Genomic DNA, 23,053 nt, shown 5'->3' on the forward strand with positions numbered 1-23,053 from the left:
CGCTCATTTCGGGTTTAATACAAGCTAATATTAGGCACAAACTGCTGTGCCCACAGTTGTCCCAATTTTGAACAGCTGCGCTGTCCGACCGGAGCCCACGCGGTGTAGATCAGTAGGGGGCCACAAACGTGATCCTCGTCACGCGATCAGTTGCATCAGGGAACTGTCAAAAACATGCAGTAATGCGGTCCATCTAATAGTAAACAAGCAGACATTTGTAATAGGAGTTAGCCACAGGAAAAAGAAAAGGAGAGGTCTGTGTATGCCAACATAATATTCGGTGCCCTCCCTCTATAAGACGAGATAGCCGAAGAAGTACGCAACAGAAAGCAACGAGAGAGAAGGGGGAGGGAGAGGGCAGCTCGCGGCACAGCGCCTGCGGGTCTGAGCAAGCAAGCGATGCCGTGGGAAAGCACGGCGGCGAAACAACCGCACGACCGCGCAGTCGCCGACGGCGACGAATTGCCAAAGCAGAGGCGCGCGCCTGCATTTCGTCGCAGGACAGGCCGGGCGGCGTGGCGGCGGCAACAGCTGCGCAGTTGAGACGCGTCGAAAGACGCGCGCAGACTCGAGCGGGAGATCGCGCTGGCGGCTGTGTCGGAATTCGGAAACCCTTCTCGCGAGCGTGCGACGTGCTCGCCGAGGCGACAAGACGGCGGCGCTCGCAAGAGCCCGCCGCACCCTAGGCGGAACTAAAGCGCGGACGACTCCGAACACTACGCGCAGGGCTCAGTACATGTGCGGCTTTCGCACCATCTTCTGCCGAGGTATGCCTTGGACGTTTTTTTTTTTTTTTTTTCTTTTCTTTTTCTTTTTTTTTTTTTGTGATGCGGGAAACTGTTTTCCGGTTACAGTTCCCCATCGCTTCATCCTCAAGTTCTTGTCCGTTAGCCCGTCCTAACCACGGGGAAAATACTAGAGTCGAACCCGGTAATAATTCGATAATATAAACAACGGCAGTAGTTAAAGCTTATATGCAACTTAGAAGCAAGGGTACATTCGAACGACGCGCTTCTTGCATCCAAGCCGCGGACGGTGCTGCGGTTCTAGCACGTGCTTATCGTAAGACGTCTAGTCGTGTTACTTCTACGCTATAAAAAGAATAGACGCTGATCAAAATCAACGAACAGATGCAGATGGTATCGGCGACGCATTTAGCAAGAAGCGAGCGAAATATGTCAAGAGAGAACCGCCCCTAAGCATTAGTTAATTAGGACGGCTTCATTGCATGGCGTGATGTGGCTAGAAAATTGATCACAAGAAGCCAAACAGCCGCCAAAAACATCCCACGTTCCCTTCATCGAGCGGTTTCACAGCGCCAGCACAGCCAAAGGACGCGCAGCATGCCTGTCTCAGAGCGCGAAAAAAGATCGAAGCGCGCAGTTAGAATCGCAAAGCATCATCAGTGAAGTAGACAGGTAAAACAGAACGGTGGGTCTGACATTAATACAAAAAAAAAAAAGTAGAGTTCAATAGTTTCCGTAGGGGGAAGCTGCTTACGATACGTAGCCAGCCACTGGAAGCGGTAAGAAAATATATGCACAGTCTCTGTCAGGAGTGTAGTGGCCAGGGAGTGTATTTCTGAGCCACACCATGTGACTCGTAATGCATTCGCACAGAGTTCCAAACCTTATTCTGAAGGCAAGGAAGAGTTTTTGGCTTACCGTACGTCTCCAGTAGGAAGGACTTCCATGAATGCTAAAGGAGCGCCATTATAGATGACTCTGAAGAAGACATCCTGGGACCTAAATTTTCTGACAAATGCTGTACTTGGGGAAGGTGTTGACCAGATCGCACCACGAAAGTGAAATAATTAGAAGTGCAAGAATGCGACGTGGGGCCTTTAGCATAAGGAGTGTATTTGACGGCTGTATCTCACTGGTACTGCAGACTCAGACACATATGGGACAGGGATGCGGAGGCTAAATTGAGGTCAACCCATCGGAGAGGTTTTTGAAGCGAAAAGATTCACTACGAGGTTCGGAGCCGAGCTTCGCGTATGCCGTATGCCGCGACCGAGTGACGTCACGCGCAGCGCAGGTGGCCGCAGCCGTCGCTTCACTACCCGTGTCGTACCGCAGCTTCGCGTGGCTCCACATAGCCTAGTTCTGCGCAAGCGCACGACGTCACAGCCAAGGCCAGCTGCGCAGCCCCCTCGCCAAGCTCTGCCAGCGTGGGTGTGCGACTCCTCATTAAAAAAAAAAAAAAAAAATAGTCTACATTCGGGAATCGAACCTCTATCCCTTGGATCCCCAGCCGAGCGCTTTGCCGCTGGGTCGTGAAACGCTCTTAATAATTCCGCTTGTCTACCGTGAGGATAATAGCGGGACTCCGCGAGTGACAGATACGGCGATGGGCGCGCAATTTGAAAGTACCAAAGACTAAAAAATAGTTAAGTCACTCAATTAAGGTGACGTCAAGGATGTGCCGTCACCCATCTGCCGTCAGCTATGAAGACCAAGCGGGAACGAGTGCGCTCCAACGCCGCCGGGCGGCGCTTCTTGCCTTTCGCGAGTGACAGATGCTGCGCATTTCCTTTCCTGTAAACGAATTATAGAACGCCGCTGAACTTAGACGCGCTGACATGGAAGCCAATGAAAGTTTAGCTGCTGGCGAACGGTGCAGAAGACTGGAGAAATTAACTTCTTCTGATCCCGAGGTAGTCACTGCTTTTTGCTACGTATATCCAGGCCTAGCAGAGCTAAGCCATCTTTCCTTTTTTTGTCCTGCGCAGTCAGGCTGATGATAATAATGGCACATCGTTCGATACATCGCGAAACTGCAGCTATAGATATATTAGACAACCTTTCCACACTTTCATACGTGACTTTGTGTCCGATATGCCCAATAATTCGAAGTATCCGGGTTCGATATCTCACCGCTAGACAGCATCTTCAGCTGGCTCACTATACATCACAACCGAGTGCAGACAAGGTGACAGAAACAGGCGAATAAATAAAAATAAAAATGGCGCGTCGCAGCAACCGCATCCGCCTACGCGATTGCTGCGGCAAAATGTATCTCCGGGTACCGTACCCCTCCCTAAAATATTTGAATGGAACGTCGCAGCAACCATTAAGGCACAAACAATTGATATTTCCAATAGCAACCCAAAAAGCATTGAAAGTATCAGCAACAATCACGACAACCAATATAAACGGCCCCAAGAGGCATAGACAAGAATAGGTGCGTCGCAACAACAACTAGTGCCCAGGAAACAGACATTTCCAACAACCCTCAAAACAGAATGAAAGTATAGTCACAGCAACGGCTTACACCGAAAATACACTGCAAGAATAGGCGCATCGCAGCCGCCACAACAAGAGCAAAAGACACCCCCAATACCTCCTGTCATTTCGCATGGCTGTCATATAGAAATTTACGCAAAGGGATACTCACTTATGTAACAGGTTACCGCTAGTGCAAAACTGATAACAGCGTGGCTAAAAACTAGCACTAACTTTGTACACACAGTGAAATATAGAGAGAGTAATAACTAAAGAGATATATTTTAAGTACAGTCAAACCTCGCTATACAACGAACGTCGTTTTAGTGAAAACTTCCCTTCAAAGAAACACTGGCCAGACGAACATATTGCCCGCCATAAAAAAAAAAAAAAAAAAAAAAAAAAAAAAAAAAAAAAAAAAAAAAAAAAAAACTTTTCGGGCGCGCGTTTCCGCTTCGATGGAGCTGGGTTTAAAAAATGAGACAGTAAGCATGCCGCCGCACGTCGGTGCATTTCAGTGGATCCACGCTGCTTTGCTTCACTAAAAACTTTCGCTGGAATAGACATGCGCTCCTACTGACTTACCATTCACTTCACACACACACATGAAGACCGCCGTTGCTTGGTGGCGATGATGATTGGGCGAGCTTTCTTGGTACAAGGCGCAGTTGTGAGTTAAGTTCCCGTTTTTATTCTGAGCAAGGGCCGCAATCAATCCCTACCTTGTAGCACCAGCATGTGTACTAACATAACTTCTGCACTAAATGTGGTGGACTCATTTGATGCGACCCACAGTTTCAATGGCGCCCACGACGACAATGTTGCGGTACGTGTGAAAATAACACCACGTCGCATATGGCAAAAGAAAAACAAAAAAAGAAATAGGAGCAGCTGACCGATTCCGGGGTTAAAAAAGAAAACTGATGTTAGACTGTGTAGTCCAATCTGAAAAAAAAAAAAAAAAAGTAGTTCTTGGGTAATTTCGCCTCAAAGAAATTTCGCTCACCACATCACCAAACAGACCCACTGGAAACACGTTGCAGCTTTTAACTGTTCCCGAACTCCCAATATCTTTCTGGATGACGCGTTCTTCGTTGCGTTCGAGTTCAAATTCGTCGCAAGAAAAAACAGGGAAAACAGGTGGCGACGATCGCGCCCAGTTCGACCGCCTCACTCATGCGCGCAATGTCGCCACCCCCAGTTCACGCCAATGGGAAGAGGGCGGCTACGAACGAGCAGTGAGGTATCGCTCTAGTCGGCTGGGTACAGCCGCTATAGGAGCACTTTATAAAATTACTTTTCAAAATCAGGTTCCACGCAGCGCCATTAAATTTGACCCAGATACTCACAAAGACCATCTCCATAGATGTGTTTCATTGAAATATTGCCATAAATAGTTTCGCAGTCCCTTTAAATGTGATGTACCGAAGTGCATAAAGTTTGCGTCATGACAACTTTCCTCGTACGGTTCCTAGTGTATGAATGAGATGGAAGCATTCATCAGCATACATGCACCTCTGCAATTAGGTAACCTATACAAAAACTTAAAAAGTTATGCGTCAGAGCAAACGAAAGAAATCAAAAGAAATGAACCTGGGGTTGGGGGTACGAGTAACGCACCTGAAAGCTTCGCTTCAGGTAGGAGCCGGCCAATGCCGCGTGCCATATAATGACCCAATAAAGGTAACAGAGTGTAATCTAGTTAATTCGAGCTTGCAGTTTACTGGAAGCAATGCTTTTATTTCAGCACCCTGTATTACAAAGTTACCCTTTAATCCAAGCATCGAACAACTAGAACACACTTTTGCTTCTTTCAAGTTTGAAATATATATATACCGGGTGTCCCAGCTAGCTATATTTGAGGTAGGTCAGTGAAACCAGTTGCATACAACTGCCAGCCTCTTTATGCACCACAGGCAATCTTTTGTTTTGCAATTACTTAATTAGCTAATTACGTTAATTTTTCTAACTTACTCAATATTTACCTTAGACCAAAAATGTGAATTGGAAAGTTGTAGAGCACTTTCAGAAACCCCGATTCCATTAATTGCGATAAAGAAAGTCTCACGTGTATCGTTTCTTCCAGGCCCAAAAGAACGCCCGCGAAATACAAATAATACCACGTGACTAGCGCATTTGAGCGCCATGATTGTGGTGCCCTCAGTCATGGTTTGAGCCGAATGAAAGCTGCGGCCGTGACCCGATGGTCCCGTTGCAGCGGCAGGCTGAAATGTTGGCGATGGTTTGAGCGAGCTCGGGCTCGCCCGTCGCCACTGACATCTTGGCAAGGCCTGCGCACCCTAGCAGCCTACGTCACGACAGGCGGATGGTGATAAAGTACATGGCAAATGAAGGTACGAACGCGAATCTGAATCGAGTCACACGATGCCATTTCGTCCCTTTACCCAAGCCTGTACGCGCAGATTCAGTGGCTGATACCTTATCGCTCGTCGGCTTGTCGTGACGTTCGCTGATGGAGAGAAGGTGATGCGAAGACATTGTTAGAATACCGGTGGTGTCGGCTCGCCGCGCTCGCTGCTACTTGCACCGTCACGCGGGCCGGCTGTCTGACGCGGGCGAAGAAACCATCGCAGGCATATCGGCCTGCCGCTTTAACGGGGCCGAGGAGACACAGCCGCAGCTGATTTTGTTCACTCAAACCACGACTGAGAGCATCACAATCGTGTTGCGCGAATGGTCTGGTCACAGTTTTATTCGTATTTTAAGGGCTTTCTTCTGAGCCCGGAAAAAAAAGATATACGTGATGCTTTCGTTATCGCAATTACTGGAATGGGGGTTTCTGAAGGCGCCCTCCAACTTTCCCATTCACACTTTTGGTCTAAAGTCGATATTTAATAAATCAGAAAAAATAACATAATTAGCCAATTAAGTAATTGCAAAAAAAAAAAATGTCTGTAGTGTGCAAGGAGGCTGCCAGTTGTATGCAATTGGTTTCACTGACACCTACCTCAAATATATTATTTTGTAACCCTTGGTTTCATATATATATAACAAGACGGTGCAAGCAGCAGCGAGCGCGGCGAGCCGACACCACCGATATTCACACACACACACACACACACACACACACACACACACACACACACACACACACACACACACACACACACACACACACACACACACACACACACACACACACACACACACACACACACACACACACACACACACACACACACACACACACACACACACACACACACACACACACACACACACACACACACACACACACACACACACACACACACACACACACACACACACACACACACACACACACACACACACACACACACACACACACACACACACACACACACACACACACACACACACACACACACACACACACACACACACACACACACACACACACACACACACACACACACACACACACACACACACACACACACACACACACACACACACACACACACACACACACACACACACACACACACACACACACACACACACACACACACAGCTTCATCTTCACACGGCTGAACGCGCTGCTTCATCATCATTCTGCTCTCTCTTGTAGATACCCATCGTCATCGCGGAGTGTGACTCGCTACAGTGTGCGACCTGGGCTACAGGTCTCTAATAAAACCTAATCTGCCAAGTCCAACCTTCGCGTGACCTTACAATATGTGTATATATATATATATATATATATATATATATATATATATATAGCAGAGTAGCAGTCCAGATTTTAATCATTCCGGCCAACCTCTCTGCCTTTCCTTTCAATAAACCCATGTATTTTGGCAGAGTACGCCAGCAGGTCTAGCATTGAGAATGCAGGTTGTAATATACGCGGGAAAAATTCCTGTTGGAAACGTCGAGAAATGAACACGGAGGATAGCGGCGGGAAATGTGCATTAGTATAAGCACTGCTGGGGCATAATAAAGGTTAGAAACAAAAAATAATAATAAAAAGAGACAGGAAAACAGCATTTATCATTCCCTTCGCCCAGCCTGTCTTGCACAGTTTTTATGGGAACATAAGGTACTTTACGCTCCCATAACAAAACGAGTGTCGATGATTTGTTCCTGCCGTTGGTAAAAATAACAACGAAACAGTTGAAAAAGTTATTACAGAAGCCGATTCACAATCGAATTCTAACTTGCAAACTGAGCTGTTTTTAGCCCCAAAATTTCTATAAGAGGAGGAGGGGAAAAAAAAACGAAAATAAAACGGATTATGAACGCTGTGTGACAGCTGCGGACTAGCTAGTCACCGATGTAACAGTCAAAGGGGCTCCTGTAAAAACAAGGCGTTCGAGAACACGGAGCCGAGACGGCACGGAAGCATGCAATCCTAGCTTCGAAGCTCGCCAAGCACCGACACCGAGGACGAATTACGCAGCTCCATCGAACGATCGAAAACTGGCGGGATGCATACGCTACGCCGTCGCCCGTATTCGGTACTCGTTAAGACATATACTATATGCTGTAATGTGCGAGTTTTCGAAAATTTCGAATAAGGAAAAAAAAAAAAAATTACAGACGGCGCAGCTTTTTAGATAGGGAGGAAGGACGAACGCCACAGAGCTGTGCTGTTCACCATTCCCCCAGGACTTGTCTAGAAAGTTGCGCAGCTTGGGCTTTTCGTTGCCACGAATTGCTATCTGTATAGCCCATCAGCCAGGCTCTCGAATTATCGAATCGAATATTACTACATTCGTTTCGCCGAACAAATCAAATAGTGCACGCTGAAAATTATTGGAAAGAGAAAACATACTGCGCAAACTTCGTTTATAAGGAGGTCATATTTCTTCTCCGCACTATTCCAATACAGGGACCACACACACCACGGATTGCGCTGCCGCGGTCTGTATAAATGCTCGCAACGGAGGGTTCAGTCGATTCGCGAGGCGGCGTTCGTATAGAGATTGGGCAGGTTCAGCAATCGGCACCTTCTGCATTAGTATACGGTCTCTGTGTCATCAACAGCAGATTCCTACGCTCTTGAGGATGATAGAGCCAATATATTGCATTCGCGCTGTGACACCACTTACTGAGGATCGGTATTGTCTTTTAATAGCTACAGCTGTAAATAATATTACTAGGGAGCCTCGATGCAAACGCCCTTCGCATCGAGGCTCCCTAAATAATGCCGCACCGCAGCTCCGTCGCTACAACGCTTCGCTGTCTCGCATGTCTGTTAGTTAATGAATCGATTCGGCAGCAAAGCTACACTATACTATTCGCATTCGATTCGGCTCGAAAAACTCACTATTCGCACGCCACTAAATATACGGCAGCCTGCGCATCGAATAAAGATCGGCTTAAAAAATGACAGGCGGCATGGTGGTATCGGGAGACAAAATCAGTCGTGTCTGGCGAGACAACGGCATCAAAGACGCCGAGGAAGCGCGCGTAATACAGGAATAAATATGATTTGAGATTTACTGAGATGACCCATGCAATTCGGGCGGCTGCTAACTGCTGGCCTCCGTGATCATAGACCTGCTTGCGGTGAGTAGCATCTCGCCAAACCATGATGAACTGTTCCAAACAAGGGTGATCCTCGATTCGACAAGCATCCAGTTTCGTTAATGGAAAAAAAAAAAAAAAACGCTGGATCCACATCCACAAGTTGGACTTGTGGGAGTGCCGTTAGAAACAAAATATTCCCTTTTTAAACCGGTACTATACCCGTAGTATATTCATCCCTACAGTAGTGTACGGCGAAAGAAATGATGTGGACCTACGGCCTGTACTTTGAGCGAACTCGCGATACGTTTTCAGCTGGCAACTCACCCCATAGCTGACCAAAAAAAAAGAAAAAAAAAGAAAAGAAAAGAAAAAAGAAAGAAAGAAAAAGAAAACTTACGACGCGTATCTTTCGTTCTCTCTTTTCCGTCTTCGCACTACCTTGACAGGCAGTTCGCGATACTTACGAAGGCTCTGCGTGCGATGTTGCCACCAGAACCGCAATGCGAGCTTTCCGTTTCTGCAAATTTGCAACGCAACCGGCCGAACTGCGTGTTTTTGCGGCGCTCGGTGCACAATCGGCGCTATTGTCCTGCTCTTTTTGGTGCGACTGCCAGCGCCACCTCCGTACCCCTGGAGAAGCGTCCCTCACGAATCGTGCGCAAAATAAAGCGCATCGCCCGCGCGCTGTTGCCGGAGGAATGCCGTCGCCGGAAATGCTCCCCTGCCTGGCGGGAAGGCGGCGCGCGGGCATTTTTTACAAGGAAAGATGACGATTAGTCTTGGAGAACGCCCGGCGGCCCATGAGGGTCGAGAGATGCTAGAGATGCGGCCCGCGCGCCAGCCGCTAGCCTCGGTCACGTGCGCGCACGCGACACTGCTGACGGTCCGATACCCGGCGGTGACGTCACCTGCACGACGACATTCGTTCCTTCCGTTTTCTTTCCCAAGTAACGGAAGCGACGAACGGAAAGGCGCTACTTCACGAGACTCAACATGCAATCGGCGCTGAATTCGAGCTTGCGTTTAAAAGCCGAAGGAGATGGAGGAAGACGAGGATTTGGACAGAGGGCACGCGAATGGGACTGAGCGCCATGTCAGTAGCCAGGTTAAATCCAATTAGATGCGAATTGTGCGTACCTTCCTATAACAGTTTTATGGTGCCCAAACCCGAAATTGATTTTTATTTTTAGCTGCGCAATTATGTTGCGTGAATAACGTGTTCTCGCGCAATACGGATGTTACTGCAAATCGACAAGTGCCAGCACTTCCAACGACCGACTGGCTTATGCCTGCCCTGCCGTTCCTTGTTTTTGTTTTTTAGTCTCGCGTATTTTGTTGTATTGCTGCTACAATTAATTTAAGATTAACGTTGCCAAACCTCTGCGCAACTCCCAGCTGTTACTCCAGAACTATCTTTTTTTTTCTACTCGTGCAACAGTCGCCGCCGTGTAAGCTATACTCCGGTTTATCTGCACCAAGAGAGAACTTGCTCCAATGACAAACACATTTTATGAATTGATGGCAGCTGTACATGTGCAAAAACAAGCTCGGTACCAACTAGAGAGACATCAGACCTCCATTCCACGGAGATGTGTTTATGCGGTGTGCTGTCGATGCTTGAGGCCATCGTCTACCACGTCCTTAGTGCTGGGCAGCCGAAACGATGTCCTACACTCTCAGCACACACTCGACTATATGTTAATGCCACAAGGGTAACTAAAAGTGGTTACGGTTTAAGCATGAGTTGAATTTTATTTATTTTGTTACGCGCGAAAGCTCTAACGAGCATGGTTTAATACGGGTTAACAAGGTTGTACACGGTTTGACGACTTAAAGTGAGGGGACGCTAATGCGAGCCCTAAGAGTAGACGCAATAGCGCCTGGAACACCGCCTTCTCATTCAACAATTTTGTATATTTTTTTTGTTTAAGTTGTTTTTTTTTTTCCTTTGGACAAAGGGAGGCGCAGTATCTTTCTCACTTTTCGATGCTGACCTACACTTAATTAGGTGAAGGTCCCACCGTCTCTTCATTTTGCGATTTTTATTTATTTTTTATCGGTTTTTTGGGGAAGGGAGGCATATAGTATCTGTTCTCACTCAAGGTGATGGGGTGCAACTCAAGGTCGTTAAGACCAAGAGCTCGCGCTCTAAAATGCGCCATGACGCAAGGTGAGGTGAAAGATGCAGTTACTAAGCAATTCGCACTAAATAAACGAGCACCAGACAAGAGAGAGGCCTATTATCACCGGTGACACACGGCGACACTGAGAATGGAATTCGCACCTTTCCCACGGAAGGCGGATGCCAGGGGCAGGAAACGTCCATAGATGCCCACTGTCCCCCAGAGGCCGGAGGAAAGCCCATTGAAACGTTCTGAATAAACTTAGTCTTTGAGCGCGATTCGTACCACCACAGGCGAAAAAGTAGTATTTCCCAATGCCGGTGGTTTAGAGCCCTCGGCCACCACCGCATCTTCGCACCGTTGCCGCATTCGTGAATAAACGGCACAGCGACCTTTTTAAACGCCGAAGGTTCTTGGAGCAGGACGAAGTTAGGTGGCGCTCCTGTCAGAACCCCAGCTTTCGGTAATCGATCGCTTGCAAGAGTTTTAGAATAGGGAGACCCTATCGGGAGACCCTACAGCGGGGCTCATGTGCGCATGCACAAGAATGCTACCTTGAAAGGGCGGAGGTTGTACCTTCGGCGTGGTTATCGTCACCCTATCCGCTCCGACCTATTCTAAAGATGGGCTAATAAAAATAAACAAACAAAAAAAAAAGTTGCCTAGCCAGCCCAGGACCATTTTAGTTTTGCTTTCTTGTTCTATTAGCCCACCCAAATTTTTGTGAGTTTTGATAGTTCCAACTTGGCCTCAAACTAAGTACCTCTGTGAATAAAAAAAAAAAAAAAACAACAAAACATTAAACATCGTTTATCATGATCAGGTGATTGAAAACACCCGCCTGGATTAAGCACAAGACGTCTTCTCATTTTCTTACGATGTCTTCCACTTTGGGTAAAGGAGAACAAAGTTCACTAGAAGGCATATGTCTGTGCAAAAGGCTTGTTTCGTCCGCTATTTCAGAATTCTGCCTGTGGGAGGCAAAAATTGGGTAAAATCAAGTTTAACCCGAAAATGAAGTGCCCGAAACATACGGCTGCATGTAAGTGAGCACATCCGCATGAGCGTGTTCGGAGGGGGATAAGCCTCACATCTCGTTTTCTTTCCCCGCCTTCCCTTCGCGTGAACACTGTTGACGTGCGGGCGCGGCACGCATGGAGTCAGTGGCGCGATCGGCTTTCAGTCGCGAGGCCGGTCACCTTTGAGTCTTCGACGCCGCCTCGGGCTGGGCCAGCCACAATGGACAAAGGAATACAATGAAGCCACAGCCAATCGCTGGCAGCTGGCAAGTCATGGAGCACCGGCTTCCCTCGCCACAAGTGGCGGAACAGGTGCGCTGCCGCGAGATCGATACGTGAGCCCATCGGCACACCCCGGCTTGGAAGAATCCGTGCCCTTCGGGAAATAAGGAAGAATTCTGCTGTCAGCAAGGCGCAGAAAGTATATTCCTTCTTCCTTATCTCTGCGGACAGCGCTCCCGGACGAATGTAGAACAGCTCTTAAGAATTATTTTCCCGACAGCTTCAGCCCTCCGATTACCGCTATGTTTGCGTCAAATTTATGACGCAAACACAGCGACCGTCCTGCTGCAACCGCATCCAGACAAGCGGGCACTTCAAGGTCACCGACTTTTCCCCAAATAAGAAACGCCGTGGACGCCTTCCGCAGCACAAGAAGGGAAGAGGGGAGATCTCCTCCCAGAAGGAACAAACGAACCGATCTGTGGAGACGGAAGAGAGCGCCGGCGACAACCAGTCGAGTCAAGCCAACACCTCCTAGTTTGGTCAAGCCCGCGGGAGGACACATTCGAGCTATTCAGTTCGCGGAGGCGCGTTCTTGCGTGTTTGTGATTATGTACCAATAGCCGTCCGAATTACGCGGTGACCTCAAAAATTAATTTTGTGCCCCATCAAAGTGTTCGCTGACACCGCCACCGCTGAAGTCACCGCAAAATTACCAAGCGACTTCTTAGAGCAATCAAAGAATGCTCAACTTTAGTTCTTTTTTTTTTCTTGCTCTACCGCCTAAATTTTAGAACGGCTAAAAAAAAAAAAAAAAAAAAAAAAAAAAACGTTTTCAAGAAGAACGCCACCTCGAATCGCAGCATCCTGCTTTTCAGCGATGCACTGCACGCCTTTTTCTTTTTATTGCATTCTTACGCTTCAAAGCTACGTCGTTCAAATAAGGCATTGCGGGACGTTTGTATTATTTTGACCAACGGGGTTTCTTTGAAGTGCGCTCAGTCGTAACTTTATATACTTTCGAGCATCGTATTCTCTGCGCTGTTCGCCAATGAAGGCGTGGGCGCCGCCGTACTGCTCCGCTGGACCGCTGTGGCCATTTGGCGGAAGCACCATGGCCGCCCTCCAGGTTAGGTATAAAAGGTGATCGTATGATTACGGCCATGAATGCGCCGAAGGCGCGCCAAGGTTTCCATATTATGCTGTGAAATAATTACGCAACTTACTTTCACGACGTTTCGAAAGTGGGATAAACGACGTAAATGTATCGTTTTCCCGTACGTTGGCAGTAATCTTGAGCACCCGCCCCAAAAAGCTAACCACTGGTGTCACTAATTCTGGCAGAAAGTTATTTCGCTTCATTATTAAACTCAATACGCAGGCGTTCTTGCAATACTCCCGCAATTTCCCCTCGACAAGCTGCACCGTTGCGCCTATCACTTGCAGGAAGATTTCGGTGTCTACCTGCGGTGACCTTTTATGCTTTTATTTTCGCCTTCTTCCACAACAGATTTTGTGTCCAGCGAGAAGACAGGGAGAGAGAGAACTGATTTCTGCACGGCCCGCACACTCAAGCAGATGACTGCCGCTCCACACACATACCTCCCTCCACAAGGCGCCTAGAAAAAAAGCACCACACCGTAATATGTTACGCACAGCCGCGGAGATGCACAATAAATGACACCGACGACGCGCGCCGGCGTCTGGTTGCTGTGACGTGGACGCTCTGCGTCATGCGGATGAGTGGTGCGCGTCACCACTGCGCGACGGGAAGGAAAAAAAAAAAAAAAAGGAAAGAAACGATGACAAATAACGAAACTTCGAAACCAGCAAGGACGTTTGCCTGTGCCGCAGTTGGAGGGACCAGATTTGTGTGTTTTTTTTTTGTTTTTTTTTCCGATCAAGGCGGTAGCAGTAAAGAAAGAACGACTTTTCTGTTATTTCCGTTGCTTTTTATCACGTCTTGTAACTAAAAAAAGCTGGGCTTTTTTAAAAAAAGTATTTTCATTTATTCATAGAAGACACCTATCAGATCGCAAACGGGGGCAATAAAGTAAGGGAGGAACATGTTTAGTCCTTGCCAAAAAACACCGCCGCGATGACGCAGTGGTTAAGCCCGACTACTGTGCCGGAGTATCCGGGCCGGTTCGAACCCGACCGCCGACGGCTGCGTTTCGAAGGAGCAAAACGGAGTGCCATCCGTGTGCTGTGCAATGTCGGTGCACGTTTAAGAACCCCACGTGGTCGAAATTACTCCGGAGTCTTCCACTACGGAGTCCTTCATAGCCTCAGTCGCTTTGAGACGTTTAACTCCACACACCGAACCAAACCTTGTCGAAAGTGTAGAGCCCAGGATTATAAGTTCCACATCTACAGCGCGATAAACGGGACAAGAGAGACAACACATAACGACAAACACTCTCTCTTGTCCCGTTTATCGCGCTGTAGATATGGAACATCGTCACCAACTCGCCCAACAACTGACCTTGATTATAAGATTTTTTTTTTTTGTCCTACCCTCTCTAATGGGAAGGACCTCCACTAATGCTAAATCAGCGCCACTACACGGATCAGAAGCAGACCCTCTGGGCTGTACACTTTTGACAAAGGCTGTACTACAGTTTTCCCGATAATGATGGCCGACGAAAGAAATCGCATTTTTTTATTCGGCCGCCTTGAAGAATTCGTATACAAGAAACGATCCAGCACTGCACAAAGGCCACCAACGGCCAACTCAGCGCGAGAACAATAGGTGTAGCTCAATCAAAAACAACGTACGGCAAGACAAATAAGCCTCAAAAAGAAAAGCATGAACTCAACAGGGAAGGAAGGTGGCAGCATAACGCATCGACAGCACCAAGCGCGATAAGCAAAGTGCAGGCGATGATGGGCAGTCGTTTCCGGGAGTGGACGTCATCGTGTCGCGCTGCCCCCAGAGTCGGGTCTTATCAGTGCACTGTCAGATAGTCGCTGATAGGCGGCGCTGAAAAGAGAAACGAGCGCGCCACAGTGCTGAAGCTGGGAGACCATGGCTGGTACATTCACAGCGGCTGGCGGGAAGGAGAGGAAGTGAGAGGCATGCGGCAGATAGTAGATACTGAACAAATTGGTGTAAGGAGGGGGGGGGGGGGGGGGGTACGACTCTCTGCGGTGGCTCAGTGGGTTGAGGACGCGGGTTGGATCACGGAAACCATTTGCCGTGCGAAAGAGCCCTTTACAAAACGAGGTATGCGCGACTATAACGTCCCATTATTAATTGCACAATATGAACCTAAAGGAGGACTGCGCCTGTTCTGTGCCTTTTTTTCTTTGCCTGCGCAGTTTTGCACCACGGACCTGTTCCATTTTTGCAACGAATCTTCCTCTTTCCCTCCCCTCTTCGTTTGTAAAGTGGCTAACAGGGTGTTGCCTGATTAGCTTCCCTGCCTTTCTTTTCATCTGACTCGCTCTTTGTTCAACCACTGGCGCTCTATCCAGCAGTAGGAAGGTATGGCCCCCGACTATATAAAGCGTTCTGTGCGAGAGAGGAAGCACCCAGTTGCTACTCCACGCGAACGGTGCGGCTTTTATTCTACTCGTCGCTAGCTCGGTCAGCCGACATCGCTGCCGTCAACCGCATTGTTCGCTGCATCGTGCGCCCAATGTCACTTTCGTAATCATTCCTCGAAATAGCAGACATGGATCCAAACCACTACGAGGAGCTACGGAAAGGGCTCGCAACTCTACCCTTTTCTCCCATCTCAAGTGCCGGCCCACGGCAGAGTGGCTGTTCGTGAATGCGTAACGCGCACGATTCCTTACCTTTCCTCCTGTACTCGCCGCAATGCCAAGGCTGAGCGATTTATCGAACGAATGTCGCGTTCAGCCAGCGCGCATACACGCGTGCGCCCCCCCCCCCCCCCCTTTTTTTTTTCTTCTCGGTTGCATTTAGATTCTTACAGTCTGTGTGAGAGAAAGGGGGGTTAACCTGAGCTAAGAGTTTTCGCGCCTCACCATATTTATCTCAAGCCGCTCATATTCAAAATAATAATAAAACAGATTCGGCACTGCGACGTTCTGCCGCGCAGCGAGGTTTCGCATTTTCCCCTGAAGCCGAAGTCCGCCGTTTCCTAACGGAATGCCCAGACGACCTCCTCCCGTTTCTTGGAGGAAAGCATGGTGCATTGAAGACTCGAAAAGCTTGCACCCTATCCTGCCGCGTGGCTAAGTGGGATAGGGAGGCGACGCGCCGCCTGTTTGTGACCAGCGAGAGTAACTGCGTATTTCGCCTTTGTGTACAGCAATACATGCCACCTCAACACAAGGTGCGTTTATATTGTTCATTTGCTAACGACTTGCTGCGGGCATGCTCTACCCACCACAATTTCCCGACGGCATACCGTCCCCAGACGAATGGCCTTACTGAGCGCCTAAATCACCGGCTACTCACCACTTTATCTCCTCTTCGGCCGCAACCCCCTGCTGCCTTTCGACACTCTGCTGCCTGCCGAGGACCATGCCATCAGTCAAGCTTCCGATGCCATTGCACGCGTCACGCAAAGCTTCGACAGAGCGCGAAATCTGACCCCTGTAAGCTCATGCAGGTGGCGTAAAAACTACCTACGAAACCGCCACAGAAGTATTTGCTCTTCTCGCTAAGATATGTGTCACGGCGCGGCGATCGACACAGCAAACTTCATTGCAGGTTGCCTACAAACGCAACTGCTTGCAAATAAAGGTGCGTAGACGTTTTTCGAAACACAAATGACAGCGAGAGAGCATGTGCTCTGGAAAACAACACGCAAAAGTGGAAGTCGGTAGGAAGTCTCAAAGCGCGAGACCGGCTTCGGATCTTCAGCGTGGCTCGACCAAATGCATCGCCTCGCGAAACAGTCGCATCGTGACGACTAAAGTGTATTGCGATTTTAGTAACGACGTCCACACGCCACCGTTTACCGACAGCATGCGCGAATGCAGGCGCTCCATCATGCCACGCGAGGCGGCCACTACACACATGCATGGCTGTAGATAACCCGCTTCGAATATAGCTATCGGCTAACCCCCATTTTTTCCTGCTTTCAAGTAGCAGATAGCCACACGCAGGCGCAACGAGCCGCCGTTGAAGCCGTAGTGGGACAGGTAACACAAGCGACGAGTAAAGTGTCGGCGCAGCGTGAAACGCGAGATACAGAAAAAGGCACGCGCCGCTCGTCAGCACCGCGCGTAGCCCAGAGGGGGGTTGCATGAGGCCTTGCAGCCTTAAATTCCGCCACTTCGCGCAAAGGAAAAAGCAGGGAGACGTCTAGACGTGAGGCAGGCAACCAGCAACGAAGTTTGTGGTCTCGATCGCAGTGCCGCGGAGCTTGGCGGCAGAAGCGAGCAGTTTTTGGGCACCCGCAGAGCTTTAACATGCTGCCTGCCTGCGCTTATCGGCATAAGCATTCGCTGTGACGAAAGTGGAAGACCCCGACCAAAAGTGTGATGAGCACGGTGCTCAATCTTTTGGTCGGTGCCTCCCACTTTGGTCATGCACCATTTCGACTAGCCGGGATTCCGTCAGACCCTTGACTTCAAGTAATCGCTCTCTGCCGAAGACACGCATGACGCGCGTCAGCCAACTGCGCCAATTAGGGCTATGTAGCTATAGGCTATTCAAGAAATAACCACACACCTGTCTCTCTGATGGTGCAGACTAACTGTCTCGCGTTTTTAGCAGCCCAGGCGGCTCACGACAGCAGTTCTAATGAGCCCAATGAAACATTTCAGCGCCACCTAGGCACTGCAGGTTGTGATGCTCACGATAACATTAACGACTCCTGTCGCAAGGGCGAACGAGAACAAGCAAAGGCCACAGGGTGGCTGCTGGCACAGATGCAGGGCCGGTATCGATTACATCCACTTTTTTCTTTTCATCATTAGTCGCTGCTCATGCGAAGCCGCTTAAAGAAACTCCAATGTAATCGAAATTCACAATTTAGGGCCTCCACAACTACGTCCACCACAACCCACGCTTGACCCAGCGCACCCCCCACCAATTAACCGAAAAGTTTCTATACAGGAACTTAGAAATGCGATAGGAAACAGTGGGTCAAACTGACAAGGGCTAGGAAAGCGCAGCGGACACTCAGGAGTACAGGTCATCTGAAACGAGGAGAAGAAAAGAAAAAACGGGGCGTGCAGTATACCCTTGAAGAAGCCAGAGTAATCTGAAACAAATAGTTATGGTCAGGGGCGACAGCGTGCTCACCTATTCGTGCCCAGTCACTGACAAAAACAAATCATGGTGGCGGCGGTGTATATGATTTAACTTTCTAGAGACAAGGGCTAGGAGAGCCGTAGTAGAAGATGGAGGAATTTAAACCACCTGAGGTTCTTTAACATGAACTGACATCGCACAGCACACGGGCGCCTCCATCAAAACGCGGCGAAGATCGAACTCGTCTCCTCGGGTTCAGCAGCCACTGCTGTGGAGCGTCACGAAACAGGCCTTGCGTTCCATTTCGCAGCAAAACACTTGCTGCAAGGAGCGCGCGCGCGCGCGCACGCACACACACACACACACACACACACACACACACACACACACACACACACACACACACACACACACACACACACACACACACACACACACACACACACAGGTGTGCGTGTGTGTTTTGGTGCGTTAACACTTTGGTGCGTTAAGAAAAGAGTAAAGGAAGTCTGGTTAAGAGGTGCAAGTCAGATTTTTTTTTTTTTCATTTATGCATTAAACGCAATGTCCACCCTTTTATACGCTCTTCTCACTACCTCATACCTTGTATTCACTATCCTATATGCAACGATCATAAAATCATACATGCTCCCCACCTTCTTTGACAGTCAACAGCAGTTTACAGACACACATCGGCGCACTTACACAAGCGAGCTTCCCCCACCACACTTCACCCCCTTTTTCTTCCTTTCCTTCTGTGAGCGCTTCCCTTTGCGCGGACCGCCGAGGAAGTCCGGAATAAATGACGGGGTGGCATTGTTGCTGCACAGACGGGAACAGGCGGCCAGACACACGACGGGGACCGAGAGAAAAAAAAAAGAGAGAGAGGAAATAAGGAAAGAAAGTCGGTGGTGTGGAGGGGGAGGGGAGTAGAGCGAATCGGTGCGACACCCTCTGGACTTGGTCCGCGGCGGGACTTCCCCTTGTTGTGCACTTGCCACACCTGCTCGTCCATCGTGCAGAGGCCCGGTCCATTACGGGACGGCGGCGCAAGGTGGAACACGGCTGCTTCCTCTCCGTTCCTCCGAGTCCGTCCTAGCGCCCGCCCGTTGCACGCGCAGGCAGTACCCCCCCCCCCCCCCTCTCTCTCTGCTCGTTTGTCCCAGAAAGGTTCCTTCCTAAAGCCCCAACTCCTTCCCCCCTCCCTTGTCCCAAAGCGGCATAGGCGGTGGCATCGAGGCACCCTAGAGTGGCACGAGACGCAGCGCCATACTTGCGCAAGGAGGATCGGCTGGGCAGGCACGACTGAAGACGAACAGGCGCGGGAACGAAAAACGGGGCCGATATAGTTTTTCTGCACTCAATGCGTACAGGGCGCACAGGCGCACAAGTATGCACACAAAAAAAAAGAAAAGCTAAGGCGCACAAAAATGTATAGAAAACATCTTGACCGACAGCGCGAGTGAATAGCGTCCAGTTTTCATAAATATCACTGCTAGTGAAGTACAACAGTACAACCGTCCCAGCACTTAAAGCACTACCGAATTTTATTTTACTCGTATGTGTGTGTGTGTGTGTGTGTGTGTGTGTGTGTGTGTGTGTGTGTGTGTGTGTGTGTGTGTGTGTGTGTGTGTGTGTGTGTGTGTGTGTGTGTGTGTGTGTGTGTGTGTGTGTGGACTTCTGTTTCTTTCTGGCGCGCCTTCCCGCACGCACGCACGCACAAAGAAACTCACAGCTCGTTCTACAGTTAGTTCTACATTGCAAAACCAACTCGCTCAAAAGTCTGTGCTCTTGAGCTTCATCGCTGTTACGCCGCAGTTATCCAACAGCGGCAAAATGAGTCTAGAGCTCTGCTCGTCTAATTGCAAGTGAAACGTCAGTTGTACTATACGTGACAGGTTATGTGTGATGCGTATTTACAGTCTCTGTCAAAAGTTTAGAGCCCAGAGGGTGTGCTTCTAAGCTGTGAAGTGGCGCTCATTCGACATTCATGGAAGACCTTCCCTTCACCAATGGGAAAGACAAACCTTACTACTTTCAAGAGATTTAGAGCACCAGGAATGCATTACGAACCACACGGTGTGCTTAAGAAGCAACTCGCTTGGGCTCTGAGCTTTTGACAAAGACTAGTGATGATATGTGACACAAGGTGTTCCACGACACTTCTGCTGTTCGGTTAACGAATTATCGCGGAGGCTGTTTCCAAACACTCGAACAACTGAAAATTGCAGGGCAAACAGCAAAATAAAGGACCGACTGGCCTCTTTCACGACAGTATCGCGCGAACAGCGTACAGAGCCGAGAGTGTTGCAAGGACAGCAATATAGCAAGACGCACGAGACAAAAAAATGGCGCGATTAAGCATGCGCGTTCACACCGCGCCTTTTTCTTTCAGTGGCCGACGCCTTGCTTCCTTGTCCTCGCTGTCTTCTTTACGCCAGCGAGAAGGAAAAACACGTTGGCTGCGACACACGGAAGAGGCAGGAGGAGCGAGTCCTTCCTGCCTTACATAAGCGAGGCAGTGCTCGTGTCGTCGGTGCGGCTCGCGAGGAAGCGCGGCCAAGAGTTGCGTCGAGAGAAAGGCTCAGCCGGCCGCACCTTGTACGGGACGGAAACGGACCAGCACCTCACTTCACTGAACTCTGCACATGTGTCGCGTTATTGTGCTCTTGTTTCCGCGTTTAGTGAAGTTATAAAGAGGGTTTTTACGGGAAAGCAGAAAACGGTTCGGCTTCGATATAGACTCGCACTTCTACGCTGCACGCATCGTCCAATTCGGTGCAGTCTGGGATTACCTGGAGCCACAAGCCTGGGACACCAAAATGTGTGGGAACCTCACACCTCCAAAATGAAAAGGAATAAAACGGCGCACGCTTCAGGTTCGCTGCACGGGCAGTTATTTATTTATTATTTTTTTACGAAATAAGCTTCAACATACACGCAGTTACCCCCAGTGCCAGACGCTAACAAGCGAGGCGTATAAAATATGCGCACTCTGTTTAGCGCCTGGCATCGCCGGTAGCGCGCTACACTAAAAGCGTGTTACTCTGAGTGTCTGGTGCAAGTTCGGAGTCCGAAGCAAGTTCACAAATCACAGGACGGGATACATCTGCAAAGAGCAACAATTGCAAAACGGAGCCATTAGGATTCTTAGCAAAATCACAGTTTTCTGCCCATCAACTCGAGGCAGATTTTTCGAGGTACCTATTTTTTCACTGGCCTTCGGTCTCTGCTAGTAATTGTTGACGCCACAGTACCGCCTGCTGGAGCTGACAGCAGTGAAACTTAACTGCAAATACTTGCACCATCAACACGCTGACGGCACTAATTCCATACTTCCGTAAGTATCGCCCGCGATGCCGATAAAAGCCAAAGAAGCGCCACGCAACGCCATTTAGCGTCGAGTGCCATCGTGTCTCGTGAAGGCCGTTATCGATTGGCCTTTCTTTTCTACCCTGAACCGGGCAGGTGCTGTCGCTGTATGAGCTAAATGTCAAAGCGGATTATGAGGAACTACCTGTGCTCGATATATTTGGGAAAACACCAAAGGCGGATCAATTTTTTTTTTCTTTTTGCGTGCACACACACCAACGAAAATCCTTTGGTTTTCAACGCAGAATCTCTGGTATCGAATACGTCTCGCCGAACTTCCTGGAAGTCCAGGCGGTTACGAGCAGTGGTCAGATGATAAGCGAACCTCGCCAGCTGACCTGCAACGCGTGAGGGACGCAGGCAGATACGGCTGCGGGAGAAAGCCCGCGATTACGCAAAAAGCGATAGGCATGCCCCCGGGCACTCGGTCACATGCGTAAGAGCCGCCAGCGTAGCAGTCGCCTTCTGTGGGCGCAGAAGAATGCAGGAGTCAACCAGTCCGAACCAACGCCTACGTCGCCGCATTGCATCACTAGCCGCTCGCCGGAAATTTCCATCTCATTAGACGTTCGCGGTGCTCGTGCTTCGTTTCTCAGGCGAAGCAAGCCACCGCCGTTGGAAACCGAGTCCCAAAGCCAGACGGGGAGCGAAGCATGCGCTTCTCGTCGAGCGCTGGTAAAGTTCGCAGAAGCAGCCCTCAGAAACAGTGCATGGGAAAATTGAGCTCCCCCCCTGTTACGACCAAGCATCCGCATTTGCGCGCTCTATTGTTCGCCTGTGGGCATGGAAAAGTTTTGTGAATATGTGGTGATGGTCCATTGGCTCTAAGTGAGCCTGTTTCCAGGAATCCTGTTTTGTAAGCATGTTTTGCTTTGTGGACAACCTGCAAATGCCAAATTGGCCCTGTCAAGAGAACGTCTGGAAAAACACAAAGAAACGTCCCCCTGCGGGAAATAGCAGGAAGTGCTTTCTTTTGTTCACCCTTCCAGTCGAGAAGTACTATCCTCCAGTGATGAATGCCTCCTATCCAAAGGAGACGACAGAGTGACATGTCCGCTGACGTGCAGGACAAGAGAAGAGCATGACTCATACGGCCATTAAGTGATTTCCCGGGAATGCAGGAAAGATTTGCAATTGTCGAAAAGGGACCATGTTGGGAGCCCTATGCGGCGCCACGTGCACTCGGGTTTCTGAGAAGTAAAACCCCCAGAACCAGCCTGTGGTTTCTTTGCTGAAGAATAGAAATGTACCTCCTCTCCTCGCCGTTCCCAAGCTTTTCCCGCCAACAAGTGATCACGCCCAACGAATGAATGCCGGACCAGTCAGTGCTTCAGACCATCAGTGCAGTGATGTGTTCGATTGGATGCCGATACCTGAGGGGCGTGCCCTGGATTTGGTTGGTCAGCATCTTCAGAGAGGGGCTGGACATAGGGGGTT

General features: G+C 49.3%; 1 protein-coding gene across 1 annotated transcript in view; it reads right to left on the reverse strand.

Annotated features, from left to right (window-relative positions):
• Positions 1 to 23,053, reverse strand: part of ftz-f1 (ftz transcription factor 1) — a 291,716-nt gene that overhangs the window by 262,898 nt on the left and 5,765 nt on the right. The window lies entirely within an intron of this gene.

Source organism: Amblyomma maculatum, chromosome 1 (genome assembly GCF_055883805.1).
Source record: "Amblyomma maculatum isolate TAMU_Amacu chromosome 1, ASM5588380v1, whole genome shotgun sequence".
NCBI lineage: Eukaryota > Metazoa > Arthropoda > Arachnida > Ixodida > Ixodidae > Amblyomma > Amblyomma maculatum.